We start from the raw sequence: 17,315 nt of genomic DNA on the forward strand, positions 1-17,315 counted from the left end.
TCTTCTCTTTGTTTTTTTTTTTTTTTTTTGTTAGTTTGTTTTTCGTTAATGATATTAAATTTTTTATTTTTTTTTTCTGTTTTTTTTAATTCACAGCTAGCATATTTAACTCCGGCTTGCTTAGAAATTAAGGCTCTGGTTTGGCTTTTCAGAAAGGCTGCTGGAGACGGAGTGAGTAATCTGCAGCAGCATAAGTAGATGCCATCCGTCTGGCTGCTGGGGGCCAGATTGAGCGTGGCCTTTCTGCAGAGGTACCGGGGGCTTGTGTAAGAGCTGTCATATCACCATCAGCACTCTGCAGGACACACAGGCTTCAGAAGCTTCTCCCTCCATGGGCTTGCCTACCTGTGGGTGGGAATGGCACGGAGAGGAGGGCAGGCTCTTGCTCAGGAGGCCAGAGTGTGGAATCAGAGAGTGGAATTTGGGGAGGAGAAATGCAATCTTGTACTCCCAAGAAGGAAGGGAGCAGTAGCTTTCTGTTCTGGCCATTATCTAGAGACCTGCTTTTCTCTTCAAAATCCTTAACGATACATACTTTCTAGCATGGAAGTTCAAGCTTTTCAGCTGCAAGAGAGTGACTTAATAATTGGGAAATAATAAGCAGTTTTAATTCCCCTTTAGTTGCTCTGTGTATTTGGATTGTACTCGGGATGTATTTTCCAGCATTGTACATGTTTAAAAGGGAAAAGCATTTTCCTCTCTTTTTTAAATAAAGGCTAAAATACAAGAATTGTTGATGGAAGCCTAAGAAAAAGGCTGAAAATCACTGAACCTAGATTAGAAATATGGGAGCATCACTGTTGTTTCTAATAAGGTTGTGGTATGGAAATTGCCTTGCTGATAGAGCCGTTATTTTTAATAAAAAATTGGTCTGTTCTTTAGGTTTGGATTTTATGAGCCAGGTAACTGGTCAATATTGTAGAATATATACCTTTGATTTAGAATATTTCCTGATTGAGGAAGCCAGGAGAGAAGTATTTTCAAAGTAATGTTATGAGACTTAGGGGCTAGACAGGGAGAGCACTTTGTTAGTTCAACCCTCATTGTTTTGCAGTGCTGCTGCTGTGTAAGAGAAGTATTGAATTGTCTTTTGTGGCTATACTTTCTGCATTTTTGCCTAGGCTTTACCATTCTTTGCTGAAGATTTTTTTTTCCTTCCCCCTCTTGACTTTCTCTTGTCCTGCTTTTCTTGTTGGGCAGGAGCAGGTCAACAGGAGTGGTGCCTTCCTGGATCTGAAGTATGGGTAGAGGCCACATTATTGAAATTACATTTCCATTGTTAAAAAAGGGAAAGGGTTTTGTTGTGCGGATGGTTCAGCTGCAAGCTATTTCAGCTATTTTTTTCATTATTTCTCTGAAGTTTAGTTGAGTATACTGGGGGGAAGCTAATTGCGTATTGTATGTGCTCAGTGTTAGTGTGCTTTTGAAGTTCCCTTGGAGGTTTACAGGGAATTTTGTCATGAATGCCGCCTTCTCCCTTGAGTGGGAATTGAGGACAAGGTCTGCGTTGGAACTGGTAGGGGTATTCATCAGGAAGAGTAACCTGGGTTTTGTTTCCAAAGACTTCAATGAAGCAACATTGGTTTTTGATTTCTGTTTTGTCCACGTTGGCGATAGCATTAGATCTTCCTTAATTTTGCCTTGAGTATCAGTCATTGTTATTGATGAGCGTCTGCCTTTTTTTTTTGTTTTGTTTTCAAAACTATACTTTTTGATTGCTCTTTCCCATTTTCTTTCAGGATGTCAAGCTGGCTTACGTCCTTGAAAACTACTCTGGTGTCAAGCTCCCTATGACTTGCTTCCAGTCCTGAGGAGCAAAGGTAGAGTTAAGCGGGTAAGTTAAAAATCCATGCACTGAAAGAAATGAAGATTTTAGTTAGTTCCCTTTCCTTTGCGTGGCACTTGCTGGTACATTTCTTCCTTCAGAGTTGCGTGGTCCGTGACAGCAGGCTATCAGTGATAGAGAACGGGAAATCTAAAGGAGGGGTGTCACTTTGAAAATGTAGTAAAAAGTTAATGAATAGAGCACTTACAGGGAAAATATCCATGCAGACTGTATCAGGTAAGCACTTGAAAAGTGAAAAGTGCCCCCCTGTTGGTTTGTTCTCCTTTTAACTGTTCTCTTTGAAAAATCTAATTGGAATCACAGTTGAACTACAGTGATAAAATATGGTTTTGGTAGATAAAGTTGAAATAATACACACTTAGCAATTGGGAGCATTGCTGGAAATAGTAGGACCATGTAGAAATGAACACAAATTCCCATTTCCTGTTTCATCCTAAGGGCAAAGTACCCTTGGTGCAAAGCCCGGGGGACCTATATAGTCATTAGCAGATGGAGGGAAACATTAATCTCCTACCCACAACCTGCCCCAACACATAAAGCAGGGAGCATCTCTGTTATGAGGATTGCTAGCAGTTGTGTTAAACGTGATAGTATATTTTATAATCACAGTGCCAGCCACTCTTGCTGTTCGTTGCTGTGTTTTCTTGGTACTCTGTGTCTCCGGATTTCACTTTTATCCATGTGTACTGGAGTAGTGACAATGTTTCTGCTTCTCGAGATGTGGGCAGAAGCTTCTTCCAACCCTTTTAAAATTTTCCTCTTGCCATCAGCACTAGAGTACATTATGATATACTTTAAGTACCTTTTTGTGCATGGGGGAAATGCATGATTTTTTTTTTCTGTGTCATTCAGTCTTTCTTATTTGGCGGTAAGCTAGGAGACAGTCCTGGTTAATGAGGTATCTCAGCAGTGCATTTTTATGGGAGCATAGTTTAAGGGTAGGAGTATGTCCAGTCTCCGAGCTGCCTAGTGAGTATTCTCTATTTGGAAACAAACGCCAGCTGGCAGTGGTTAAGGAGTGCATGCTTATTCTGCTCGTGATAGCCAAAACATGCTCCCTGCTGTGTGCTTTTGGCAGCTTTGCATTGGCAGTATGTCTCGCGTGCCAGTTGCATGTCCTCCTTTCTTCCCCATCAGTGTGTCCCATAAGGCATGATTTAGCCTAAATAAAAATGTTCCTCTGTTAGAGCTGGTAACATATGGAAAGAGACTGCTTGTTTTCAAAAATCAAAGTCCTGAAACACCTCTAGCATGTTATTTCCACAGTGGCAATAAAAAGATGATTATCGTGTCTTACTGTACTCTTATTGCTGTGATTTTTGTGACACCAATTCTTAGGCATACTGCACTGGGGGGGAGTGCAATATATTTTCAGTGGGAGCAGTGGGTGGACTTTCACTCCTGCAGTGGCTGCATATTCATTTTATTTGAAGCTCTTACTCTGCATATATGGTCAAAGTATTAAGTAAAAAGTAGGGTTCTGAACATAATCATCACCTCATATATGTCTTTGTATTTGTTGGATTGCTTTATGTCAATAAACATCTGAAATAAATGTTACATTTTATTTGAGAGATACCTGATTATATGTGGGCAGCCTGACTTTACAATCAGGTGTTGCAAATGTGTTTAGCTGAATTATTGGAAGCAGTTTGTGAGTTGTGGTACGTTGGATACAAGTTCTTAAGAATCCAAAGGTGAATAAATGCAGTCTACATTCCTTTGCATGTTTATCTTTAGCAACGGTATAATGGGTGTTAAAAAAACAAAACAAAACAAACAAAGTCTACCCAACAACAACAAAAACTGACCAACACTGAAGCTTTTCAGTTTATTACCCCAACAACTGCATTTAAGGTCAAGTCAACCCTAGGGTAAGTAACTTATGCTTAGAGCTTGGATTTAGAAATATTAATACTTTATAAATACTTATGTATTTAAGTTCCATATTGCTTTTTTTTTTTTTTTTTTGAGACAATCTTACACCTGCTTTGTTTGCAGCAAATCTCAATATTTGGCAAGATGGTACTTTTCAGATAATTTAATTGCCTTTCTCTTCACTAAACCAATGAAATTTTGTTGAGATCTGATAAGATCTGCAGAATTTTGAAAATCAGTTTCTCTACTCTAATTGAAATTCCCTAGAAAAAGAAATTATCACCTTGCCAAAATCACTAGCTTTCCCAAAGTTGGGATCACACAGCCGTTAAAAAAGGGGAGGAACAGTGCCTTTTGGAAAATGCTAGTTTTGTGGGTACCATGCTTCTTCATCTCTGTTGAAGCCTGCCTTCAGGGGCTAATTTAATGTTCCTGTTGCCCACTCTGCTGTCACAGTAAGTAAGAACAATTACATTTTCCAGGCAGGAGTAGGGGAATGAGATAAGAAAGAGGGTCTTACTTGTGACCCCTTCCTTAAATCCATGAGCTTAGCTCAGCAGCCGAATACCATATAGCCTAAGCTGTTACATAGCTTTCTCTCTCTCTGGCAAAAAGGGCTCACTCAGTTCAGCTGCTTTCAACAGATGTTCCAGAAGGGTACAATTCTCTTTGTAAGATCTGTGTCGTACACATCAGCACACTATGTCTTGGATATTCAAGGGCACAAGCACCAGTGGTCAGGTGGCTGAATACTTTCATGGTTGTCTGTGTGGTAGTGAAGTAGGATTGCAGCAAGGTTTGATTCCTGTGTTGAAAGAACACTATTGCACACTGTTAGGTGATTCATGCTCTAAGGGAACTTGGGGTATGACATGCAAAAAAAAAAAAAAAGTATTTTAAAAAGTAGGTTGCAAAGTCAAACCTTCAGAAGCTGCAAAATACGAGATTTATCTTTTTATTCTTTTTTTTCTTCATTGCCTGTAATTGATTCAGGAGGATAGATTTTGTGATTGTAATTTCACCTTATCCTAACCATTGGGCACCTGAATGGGATAACTATTAAAAAGAAACAGCAAGTGATATGGTTGTGGTGTGTAGCAAATAGCATGTTGGTATTCATTTCTGAGGAAATACAGTGTTTGTTCGTAGGAGACTGATTATAGTCAATGTTAAGGTAATATTTATGTAGGAGATAAATAGAATTGGTTCAACAGAACTCAGGTTCCACTTCGGCTAAATATATTTGCATTATGTAAACTTAATGGAGATTCAGATGTGCAATAAGTGAGTGTGTGTAACGTGATTGATTGCTGTGAAGTTTTTCCCATTTGTGCTAGTGCAGAATTCTGCCTCTAGTCAAGTAGAAGTTTTCTAAGAGTTCTGCCAATGCAGTTTTGTCTTGGAACAGCTTTGGGGCTTGCCAGCAGTGTTATTTCTTCTGCATTGTAGGAGCAGCTCTAGTTACATGCCAAAGTAATATGGTTTTATTTTTAAACTGAAAAATAAATGAAACCTATGTAGAAATGGAAACTTTGCAGACTGCCAGATTCTGACAATGTTATTCCCATTGGAAGGAACCAGTAGGACCACTTGTGCAATCTGTTCCTTCCTTATAGCATTATGAGGTTCGAAATGTGGGAAATGCTGGAAAAAATGAGTTTAAGAAAGGAAAAAAAAAATCTGCCAATGTCCATGTCCTTTAAAATGAGTTATTATAAGCTACTTGCTGAGATGTGTTTTATGCAGGTATCAGATTTAATGAGACGTCGGTTAGAGCCAGGCAGCCAGCATTTAAAAAGTTTTATTCTATGGAGAATAGGTAGACAGAAAAATTTGGGCGTCGAAATATTCTTAACATAATCATAATTTTATTTAAAAGCTTTGGCCTGTTCTCCTAAGAGAGCAAGACTTATGAGCATGGAGGATCTGTCTGTCAGGGTTCTTCCCTTCCCTTTTTCACTGATTATTAAACTTTTTGTCCAATGTAAGCAAGGAGAATTTTAAGAAGTTAGTTATGGTAACCTAGGAGATAAAATAGATGAGGGGTGTGGGAATGGGGAATACAGTACTCAAGAAAAGATGAGTTTTCTTTAAGAATATCTTCTTCAGATGCTAACCCTCTTAAAAAAAGGTCCTGATGTTTTGCCACCAGCAGCGTACAAGCAGTCAGATCCAGTGAGGACTTTGAGAAGAGGCCCTAGTGACTTCAGGCAGTAGCTGACCTGCAGTTTGTGACAAGGATAGAACAGGTATGCTGTCTCATCATTGCACCATAAGTGGAAGGCAGGGATTTGCATTATTAATCCAGAAGACTTCCTGAGTAGATCTCACCTAGAGTCTCAACTTGGCCTCAAGCTGAACTCCTCAGAGCAGTGGCAGGGATAACTATAATAAAGCCAAGTTTTTAAGATTCATTCATTGTACATAAGCAGGAGACAGCAGCTGCCATTATAGCATTTTAGAAGCATATTCAGCCGTAGAGTAGCAAGAAGTCTAGTGAGCCCTGAAATACTTCCTAGTTTTGATAGCTTGATATGCCACCAGGCAGCTGTGGTCTTGCTAACCCATGGCTTAAGGGTAGCATTTTGCTTAGCACAGTTCCTCATGCGTTTGACAGTAAGTTGTTTGTAGGTAAGTACAACTGGGTGCTCTTACGCTCTGCTGTAGCCAGCATTGTAATCTGCAGAACAAAAGCTTTTACACGAGGAACTGAATTCACCTTGGGCAACGCTTAGTTCTTCTCAACTGGAAAAAGGGAATAGTGAATTTATGTGCTGGGCAGAAAGCCTGTTAGCTTGGATGGTAAGTTTTATGGATAGGCCTCCTGCTTTTTACATTTACACTGTTTTTGGGGATGGAGTTGTAGTACTACCTCTACTTGCAATTGCCTGTTTGCTCTTTTTGTCTCAATTCATAAGATGGATCATCATGTTGTACTTAAAAGGAGTTAATAGCCTCCTTCTGTAGGTTTTTGGGAGGGCATGGTCTGCTCTAGGAAATGTGACAGTAAGCAGAAGATATAATTTTCCATGAACTGTATTTCCTCGTTCTGAAGCCTAAAATGACCCTACCCTTACAGTTTTAGAAGGATGATGTAGATTAAGGGCATAAAAAGACATCTAGACACTAAGCTCCCACTGTCTGTATTTGGAGCATAAATCCTATTTGTATCATTGCAAATCTCCTTAATTTTTACTTGGTGTAGATGGTGGGTGTTTATGGAGGTGGCAGAGAAGCTACTTTCTACTACTTGGTTCTGTAATTATAAATACACTGACTTTGGTATGAGAAACATCAGACAATAAGTCTTGGTGATGGTTAAGTTAATTCACTTTTGGAAGTTCAATAATTCATCTAAGAAGTGTCAGCAGCTGGCTCTTGTTAATGGTAAGCCTTTCATTTCTGTTAAATCAATTGTGAATAATAGAATCCTTCAGAGAAAAATGATGAAGTAAGCATTGATTTCCAAATTGGGTGCCTGATATTGGAGCATTAATAAAATCTAGAGCAAGCAGGCAACTAGTACCTAATACACTCTGATCACCTAAGTAGTAATCAGAGAAAATCAATGATTTTTGTGTATGCTGCTAGATCTGTTAACATTTCATCTGTCGCCATTCATCATTGTGCCTATAATTTCATTTTATAATTGTTTTGATTTTTTTTTTGGCTTAATAGTATGCATTGAATCAAGCACTTACTGTCAAGCTCATGTGAAACAGAAGTGGCTTTGCTGTATTGTCTGCTGTTTACTTCCTGGCTGTCATTATTGCTTTAGGTCTATCTGTGATGGTCAAAGCAATGTTTATGTATTATCAAATGAGGTTCTATCTTTTCTTCTTTTTTTTTTTTTAGAAGGGTTCCAAGCAGACTTTGTGGAATTCTCTGTTATCATCTCTTTCTAAGCAGTGAGGAGTTGTGTTGCTTGCTTGTCTGTAGCCATGTGTGGGTTCACAGGGGTATTTCTGACATCTCCAGTAATTATGGTAAAACTCTTGTCAAAGAGAAACTGTTGTAGAGAACATCTTCATAAGTCAGACGCCTGGCATGACTTCCTCTGCAAGATCTGTGAGAGAGTAACTTGATGGCAGAACGTCCCACCAAGGCATGGGAGGCTGTAGGTGTTTGTGCATAGGGTGCCTGTGTGACTTTCAGCCTCAGCATCAGTGAGTTTTTGCAAGGCAATGTGAATGTTACATATTTGTGGGTATGGGGTTTATTTTTCAGCTCTACCAGAAGACTGAGTTCAGTGGTTTTGTTTGGTGCTGCTGGGTATTGGCTTTTTTCTGTGCTTAGCACTGATCCAGTTTTGTTAAAGCTGTACTGAATTTGTATGGAAAACCACATACAACCCAATCAACTTCCTGTTGAAGTCAATGGGAGTTGAGGCTAAAACTGGACCAGGATTTGGCCCATAAAGCATAGCAAGAAAATTTAGCAGTTATAATAAAACTCTTAAGGCAAATAAAATGTTCTAGCAGGTGTTCATAAATGTGCTTTATGCTCATAGACTCTGTTAAATGTTAATATTGAGGTCCTGCAGAAGCTGCGCATAAGGACTGTGTGAAGGAAGCAAATGTCTGTTAAATGTGCTGTGCAATATTGTAGCAAAGGTGGGTGGCAGTGCAATGCCGTGCTACCTATTAGGCTGAAATATGAAAGCTATTAGAGATTCTGCTGAATTTTCATTTTGTGAGGGAGTAGTTTTCAAGAGAGAACATATCATATAAAAAAGCCATGTGTCGTGCAAAACTAGAAGCATCTTTGTCAGTGTGTGCAGTTTTCTTGGATGTATACAGAGCTTGTTAGGGACAACTACTAACATGCTATATTAACAACAAATTTAAAATAAGACAATACTTGAAAGGGAAATAATAGAAGGAAAGCAGTTTTTTTAATATATTTCATCTTCCTTTAATCAGTTTTTTTGTGTTGTATTTTTTTTTTCATTTTCATACCTTAGACTAACTGATGGTCAGAAGTCCTAGCATAGCCCTAAACACGTTTTAAGATAACAGGCATTGGCTGGATTTTGAATTTAGCTCTGTCTGACTCTTAATATTTTTTTCAATCTAGCACTTGAGCATCAAAGCACTTCTCAGATAAGGTAGGTTGACAGAGTGAGGTTTGTTTTAAATTTCCAGGAGCTCTCCATCCTCCTTTCAGGTTTACAGAGAAGCATCTGATGGCTTTTTGAGTGTGTTTTGCAGCATGTCCTGAATGCTGGTAGCTTGTACTGCCTTGGTTCCTTGTAGTAGTTAGTTTCATTAGGATTCAGGTCAAACCCATGGGACAAAAAAATATCTGTGTGTACTGGAGTCAGTTCTTAAAATGACACCATGAAAGCAGCAGTCATTGTTAGAATGTGTTTTGTTGGTGTTTGATTAATTGACTGAGTTATCATCTCATCAATGCTCAGGCATTGTGTTGCAGGATAAAAGCAACCGCGTATTACAAAGATACTCTCTTTCCCAGTTAACTTCTTAATTTTCTGTGCTAAAAGAGAATTCATTAGGCAGTCGGTTTAGCTTGGAAAACCCAAAGACTGCTGAGTGAGGGGAGGTCTTTCACATGGCATTTAGATCTATCAAGTTACAAGCATTGCAGCTGCCCTAATATCGCATGCTGCTATTAAAATGTCCAGATAATGTCAGAAAGACTCTTCCAGTCTTGCCTCGGTCTTGCCCTCAATTGTATGTTCCCAGCAGTGGCAGTCCTGGCACTTTTTCTTTTTAGCTGACGTGGGTCTCAGAAAATTTGCTGCATTCTACCTTGTAAAAAGGATTGAAGTATGCACTTACCCAGGAAATTCTTATCATTTTCTTCATGAACAAAATTGCAGGACCACAGAGTGGTGGGACTTCTTAACCTTCTCCTCTCCAGTAGTGCTGTGCTAGAGTGCTTATCAATTTCCAGAGTAAAGCTGAGAATCACCTGGGAGCTCTAATACATAGGGGAGTATCTTTTCCTGTAATTATTACAGGACAAGGTGGCCTAACAGGGGAAAAATAAAGACTGGGAACTACTTTTAATCAAGTGGAAATTATGTCAGTACTTCTTCTGTAAGTTGTGGCACTTCTAGACTGGTGATATTCATGCAGAACTTTTAATCTTTGCAATACATTATGAATGCATTGTGTGAGAATTTAGTGTTAATTGAGGCCATTATTTTATGAGGGAACTACTTATATAGTAAAGTTATTTGAAGTAATGGGCCATGAATGCGTTTTGTTTATTAACTTCACCAGTGCTCATTCTTCTATATCTCTTCTATCACAGAGCACTAGTTTTGAAATGGAAGTCTATCCAGTGACATTAAGACCTGCAACATGCACAGCATGTTACTTACAAATAGTGTATTTGGTTGATATCTAAAAGCATAAAAGCCTTTGGAAGATGGAGCTTTTAGCTATCTTCCCATCTGAGAAAAATATAGCAGAAAACCAGAAATATATATATATGTGCCTAATACTTACTCAATTCAGATACTTTAATGGTCTCTATTTTAAAGATGGGGAAACTAAGGTAAGAAAAATAATTTACTTTGTCTGGATTAGAAAGGACTATCTGTCAGACAAGGAAACTAAATCGAGATCCCCTAAATGTCAAGCCAGCTCCATAACTACTGGAATATCCATCCTTTCTCTTCTAAAATATCTGTCAGAAAGATACAGCGTAGCATTGAATTTGTAGAGTTTCCATATGACAATGACTTTATGGCCCTGAGGTTGTGAATTCCCACAATTTGTATACATTTGTCACACTTTGAAGTAGAGAGCACTGTATCTGTTATTAAATCTGCGAAAGAGACAGTGTCAAGCCAATGTACTTGTAATAATATTTTGGATTTCCTTCTTTAATTGTTTAACAAAATTAATATGAACATCTTAGCTATAAAGTTGGGCAGCTGCAGCAGGATGTGATTTAACTGGCTCTTCTTCTTTCAACACATTCTGGCAACCTCTACGATACACAATGTTATAAAAGTCCCATTTATCTGTCATGTAGCTTTCCCACACTTCCTTCATTTCCAGTTATTTATCTGTTGTTTTTTAAAAGGCCAAGCTCAAAGTGCTCTTCAGTTCTTGGCTGTGATAAAATGCAATGCAAGGCAAAAATTTGGTGTGCCTTGTTCACTCTTATCAAAGATTTTTGGGCTTCAGCATGAGTGGGGGTTACCTTACAAACTGCAGAACTACATGATGCCCCGTGTGACCACAATGTCCTTCTATTCAAGTACCATCTTGTCATGGTTTCTTGTATGGTTTGAGAGACCATTTTTGCAGTTCAGTCTTTTGTTTGTAGTGTCCAAACTCCATTCCGGATACTTTTGCCTAAGTAAGAAAATATTAGAAAGTTGCCTGCATACCCATGCTAAACTCTATTTTGCTAGTAAAACTATTATTTTTTCTGGCCTGCTATATGCTTATGACATTTCATAACGTTTGGCCTCTTTATAACTCCATCTAGGCTCTAGACACTTGAGCATTTCCAAATGAATACAGCAGAAAGAGCCATCTGTTTATCATGGAGGAGGTTTGTATTTATATAATAGTTGTATGATAATAAGCAGTAACGTGGAAGGAAATACATAGAGACAGTATATGACAGTTTAATGAGGTTTAAATACCTTTGGGTTTAGCTGGCTTTTATGGCAGTCTGTAGTGCTCTCCTACAGCAAGACTGTTTGTTACCTTCCATGTGTAGTTTTGTGCAATTCTGGATGGAGCAGTAAGGAGAGCAGTCATGGCACTGAAGAGCTGGTGAAATCACTTGCTGTGTTCACCAGCAGAACTGTGCCACGGCTAAAAGTCTTAAATTCTGCCCCCAGTGCTGGGGCAGGTTTGGCCACCCTACTCAGTTACAAAACTGAATATTGTCTATTTTCTTATAAGGTGTTGTTTTCCACACTTTGGTAATGGTGTGGTGTCCAGAGTTCCTTAAGTTTAGAGGGCTTTTGTAGGCCAGTTGGTGCACAGTTGAGAAAGCTGGATGCAGCAAGCAAAGACCTGTAATAAATGATAGCTTTAAAACAAAACCAAAAGAAAGCCAAAAACAACAGCAAAATGTGAGTACTGAATGAAGTCAAGATTAAAGTAATTTTTTCTAGATGACTTTAACAAAAAGGCAGCTTTTATTATTTTAAAAGAAGAATGCCTAATAAACTCATCTCCTAAAGATAAAAGCTATCAAGCACAAAACCATGATATTGCATCGGATACCAATTACTGTGGTTTCTTAATGTGCTTGTGTTTTTTGTTTTTACATTTGTTAAATATTTAGAAGTTCAACTGTAGATATTTTTAATCAAAATCAGAAATTTCTCACAAAACGGGTGATTGCATCATTTGCACATTTATATTGTAAGACATTTTAACGATATAAGCATTTTTTCATTTAGACAGCAACCATAATAAATTGAAATAAAATTCAGCCTTGATTGATGTTCTGTGTGTCATGTACAGGGCAAGTCCCATCTATTAAATGTGGTTTGCCAAGGCAGCAATATTAGTAGCATTTGAATGTTTTTCTTATTAAGGAGAAAAATGGTCAGCAACATCAATACCGTCTGCTCCAAAGACCATGGTAAATGGAAACTGCCTGCAGCACATTTGAATTCCTCACTGTATTTGGGATGAAGGTAGGATGCAGGCAGTGAATTTTTTTTTTTTTTTTTTTTGAAAATTAGGATAGACTATTACAGTTCTTAGGATGAAAGAGGGAGGCTGATTACAACATAATGGAGTGTACCATATTCATCTCTTTGAAATATGACCTCACTCGGCCTTTTCCATTTTACAATCGATTCTCTCATTCCCTTAATGAACCTGTGCATTCATGAGTCTTCCTTGGAAGTATGCACATGAAGTATTACAGTAGCAAAGAGTAATTGTCTGACAAGGAAGTGCAAGTAAAGTGTCTCTCTTGTAGTCTTGTTCAATAACATTATGGACCGTTAATGCATCACATCAGATACCATATTGTTTTGTTAAAAATTTTGCAGCCATACTTTTCTTAGTTGATTGTGTTTTTTTTCTGAAATGCTAGCTTTAGAAAACTGGTTTACATCATCTGGCTTTATTTCTTTACAGAAGAGTATGTATGTGCAAGAGATGAGCTATCAGGAAGGTACTCCTACAAAGCCAGTGCTCTGTTACCAGATACTGAAATTGAATACATTGTAATATTGTAATATATGAAAGATGGGATGTTTTTTTTGAGAAGAAAAATGTATAAAGGCATGTAGAGAATGAGTGAGGCTACCATAATTTAAAAATGCAGTTTTTATAGGATCGAATAAATACCTAAAATGTGATTATTTTATTAGTGTCTTTTGGCTGTTGATATAATTAAATGTAATAAGTGAATACTGTTAATTATTGTGTCATGTGTTCTATGTATGTATTTTTGCATTTGTATGTAAATATACAGTTTATATATAATTATAATCTATAAACTGTATTTAAACTGTGTATGTACACGTGTATTTAGTTTTATTATTAACCCGTAGCTGTCAACTGCCTGTTGACCTTTTCAACTCACTGCAAAAAGCAAAGCCTCTTGTTGGGCCATATTCACAAATACAGAACAACCTGGATTGCACCCAGGATCAGCCTACAAGCATAGAGTTCACTCTGTTAACATCCATGAAATCTTAAGAGCAGGAAATGTTGGACAGGCCCTTTCTTGCCCCAAACTTGCCCTAGTCACAGAACTGCCAAGAAGACTGAGCAGTGCTGGAAACCACCCAGGGGTGTTGGCAAAACTTTATGGAAAGACATTGAGACTAAAAAAACACAAGCAAATAAGTCAAATGGAGAAAACTTGTACAAGTTTGAAAATCTTTGTAGCGACAATTTAATTGAAATTCTAAGCATTTGATGTATCACCACCAGCACTGATTTGATAGAAATGACCATGAAATAAAGATTGAGCTCAGGGCGAAGCAAAAGCCCTGTCTGTTATGTCATAAAGATAATTCATCATGTCTGAAAGCAGTGTTCCCTTTTGATAGGGCCAAAGTCAAGTGTCCTAAAGTGTGAAAATCGCCTTGAGCAGCAGACCTGTTCTGGTCGTGTGCTGTTGCTCAGGTCCAGAGATAAGAGAAGTAAAAGTAGGGTTCATTTTATAAAATGTAAGTTAAAGACAAAACTCAAGTTTTCAATCACACTAGATGTTTTAAAAGTTGCTTATTACTTCGGAATAAACAAACAAACAAAAAAACAGATGTAAGAAGTACTCCCTTTTCTTTTTGTCTGTCTTTCACTTCTGATGAGAGTAAGCTCCACGTTGTATTTGTTATAAACACATTCCTCATTTCTCTTTCACTTTGCCTTTCTTTCTTAACCTGATCTGCAGGACTGTGGATTTTGTTGTGTTGTAGTGGTTTGTTTACTTAGCATTAATGCATTTGATTCTATGCAGGTGGAATCAGTCTTTTTTTTGTTGTTGTTGTTGTTTTCACTTGTTTCTTTATTTTGTTAAAAGAACCTGCAGTATGCTGGCAGGATGTTTCTTTATGGTAGGAAGTTCATGTGTACTATTAGGGTTCAGCTGAAAACAGATAATTGGGGTGTCTGTTGGGGAGGGAGGTGGAGTGTTTTAGTTTTTAAATGTGAAAAAGAAAACCCATGCTATTAGATTGCTAGTTTTGTTATCTGGGGAGTTGTGGCCAGGATGGTTGAAAATTCAATCAATTTAATCCATCCAATTTATTGCCAGTTGTTTTTTTCCTGTGGTTGCACGGGAGTGAGACTTCTACCAGACATAGAGCGTGATACAGAAAGTGTTTTTACCTGGAGGTGGCCCAAAAGCCTGTCCCCCTGACTGCATGTAGGAGAACCTACACTAGTACACTGCCAATTGTTTCTGCTTCGGGACATGAACTGTGCTTGTGGTATCTCTGTGAAGATTCAGCATCTTCATTATCTCATCGTTCATATAGCCCCACGTATTCTTCTGTTTTCAGCAAGTGCTCTGCGTCTCCTGCATGCAAAGTGACTGAAGCCCATTCAGAAAGTACATATTCTTTGGGGGGTTCTTGATGACCAAAAGACCAAGGCTGATGACAGTGGGATTGAATACACATTTATTTAAGGTCTTCCATGAATAGGAATGAATTCATATCGAAATGCCTTTGAGTAATGAAGAACAAAATGGTCTGTTCAATACCAGACTGCATACTCTTCAGAGGACTTGAGGATGTTTTTTTAACCTGTGTTAGTGATGAAGAAAAGTGAATTGTTTTGCTCATCTGCATCTGATTGGAAACATGTTGTATTAGGTCTTCACAAAACAGAAGCTGTACAGAGCAAGTACCTTTGTCCCGAACCTCTTCAGACCCCTATCAGGACAGCTTGCTGGGAGGGCAGCCAGAAAGCCTGATCCAAAGCTGGCTGAGTGATTTATTGCCTGCTGTTATTAAGCAGACTTATGAAAGCTTTTGGTTAAGGTATGTCTTTCACAAGATTCATGTGTACTTAGATAATTCACATATTGTATTTGGTAGATAACAGAAAAAAGGAGCCATCATTTTTCTACAGAAGGATTTAGCAATGATGTTCAGGGGTTAAATGCACAAAGACAACCATATTCTCAGTTATCTATTCTTCATCTTTTCACTGTCCAGACACTTTAAGTTCTCTTGGCTACCAAAAAAAAAAAAAAAAAAGTTGAAATGAAAAGACTTTTTGTTTGTTGTTTTTTTCTTTGAGTTGATAAGCTTCATGCATTTTCATGTTTTTTACATCTCAGTCATGTGGCTGAGAAACTTTGATTTTTAAATGAAAGTTGAGATGGGTAAGTAGTTGATAGTACAGCAAAACCTGTGGACTATGGAAATGGCAATTTGTTACATGAAGCCTGAAGGAATAAGTTACGACTGTGAGGTGGTAATCCAGTGAAGAAAGGAAGCTACATTCTTGCTCTCCATCTCACTTTTACATCTAGCAATTTATCATATTGATCTACTCTAGAAAACAAGTAACTTTTTATTCCTTCTTTAAGATACTCAATTCAAAATTGCTTCTCTTAAATTTTCTGTGATGGTGGGGTCTACATTTTAAGTTACTGGACTGCTTTGCTTACCTAGTTTCAGTAACATCTGTGGTTTATTGCTTGTTACTGTCCTGATACATTAAAGGTGATGATAAGCATTAGGGAGGTGGAATGTATTCCCTCCTTGGATGTATTCAGACGCTGTGTTTATAACAAAAGAGATCAATGCTATTTTTGCTTTGGAAAGCTATTTCTTAAGTTAGAAATGACCGTCTGATTCTGTGCTTTTAGAAAGAAAATATTCTCATAGGAGTATTTCCGAATCACCGATTTGGATGATTTTAGATGGAGGCACAATAGCTGAAGTAAGCAAGGACAAGCTGCTAAAAATGTGGAATAAGTTTTTTAAAAAAAATTGAGAAAGGAATCTAAATTTAGTGCTATCAGCTATAAAATTGTGTCTGACCCATTGGAGCAATTTCTTACTGAAGGCTGACTGCAACCTAGTGTAGCAAAGAACTCTTAAAATCACAGAAATAGAAGTGCTTTTATACATCTTAGGTACATTTGTGAGCTGACATTTAGATGGATATGGGTTTTGTGGGGGGCACTTGTGAGCTCTTAGAAGCGTTGTTTGCAGGATTTTGAGTTTATATGACTGCCTTCTGGAGCAAATATTTTTTTCAACAGGAGTGAGTTTCGCTAGTATGTAGTATTTCAAGCTGGATTATTGCCCCACTAAGGACTGAGAAGAAAGCAGATGCATCAGTTGTTGGTGGTAACAGCAGCCAGACAGGCTTAGGGAAGTATTTTAGAATTGGATGATTTACATCAAGCATGATCTATCCTTTACTTTCTGGGTTATATTGCTGGCTCTTGTAATATTCCACTCTGTTTTGTATAAAATCTCTTGCAATAGAAAGGTTGTGTTGGATCATAGGCTGGCTGTGGAAGAAGAGGCACTTCCCTCAGAAGAAGAGGCAAGGAAAGGTACACAAGGTGATAGACTCTAGTAGATTTTCTCTAGTTATGAGTATACAGCTAGGTCTGATAAAATAGTTAAACCAGACTATTATTTTGTGCTAGAAGTGTCTAAGGAGACGATAGAACTTGTGCGTAATACAAAATGAGTTGAAGGAAGGCTAAGGAACTCCAGGAGTGTCCAGCAAAGCTTGGGGAATAGATACTATGACGACAGATGAAATATTGCAGCTGATAAATGCAAGTAAAATCTTCCAAGTACATAATTTGATCTAATTGCATGTTGCTGAATATTAAATAAACTACATTTGCTGCAGGAAAAAAAAAAATTAGGCTCTTAGAAAATGTTCATTTCTGTCTTTTTAAAATTATTTTTATAAAAGATTAAAAGAGCCGTGATTCCTGGATAGTAGTAGTTACCAGAGGTTCACATCATGATGCTATGTAACAGCAATGCTGCACTTGTTCTGTGACACTTAGGAAAATTCAGTAAAAAACTGAGGACTGCAGGATAAACAGAAATGATTGGTGGCATCTGAAGGAATTCTCCATGACAAGGTATTGAAAGAATAAGAGCTGGCATAGGCGAGAGGATGAGCAGTCGTGGGGAGGT

At 37.9% G+C, this 17,315-nt stretch overlaps 1 protein-coding gene across 1 annotated transcript in view; it reads left to right on the forward strand.

Moving 5' to 3' along the window:
* Positions 1 to 1,739: 1,739 nt before the first annotated feature.
* The window catches only part of RARB (retinoic acid receptor beta), a 313,765-nt gene continuing 298,189 nt past the window's right edge, over positions 1,740 to 17,315 (forward strand). Inside the window, exon 1 of the mRNA XM_082753762.1 lies at positions 1,740 to 1,834. The gene's annotated coding sequence lies outside the window, so the exon portion shown is untranslated. The remainder of the gene's footprint in view (positions 1,835 to 17,315) is intronic.

Source organism: Aythya marila (assembly GCF_965140915.1).
Source record: "Aythya marila genome assembly, chromosome: 2".
Classification (NCBI taxonomy): Eukaryota; Metazoa; Chordata; class Aves; order Anseriformes; family Anatidae; genus Aythya; species Aythya marila.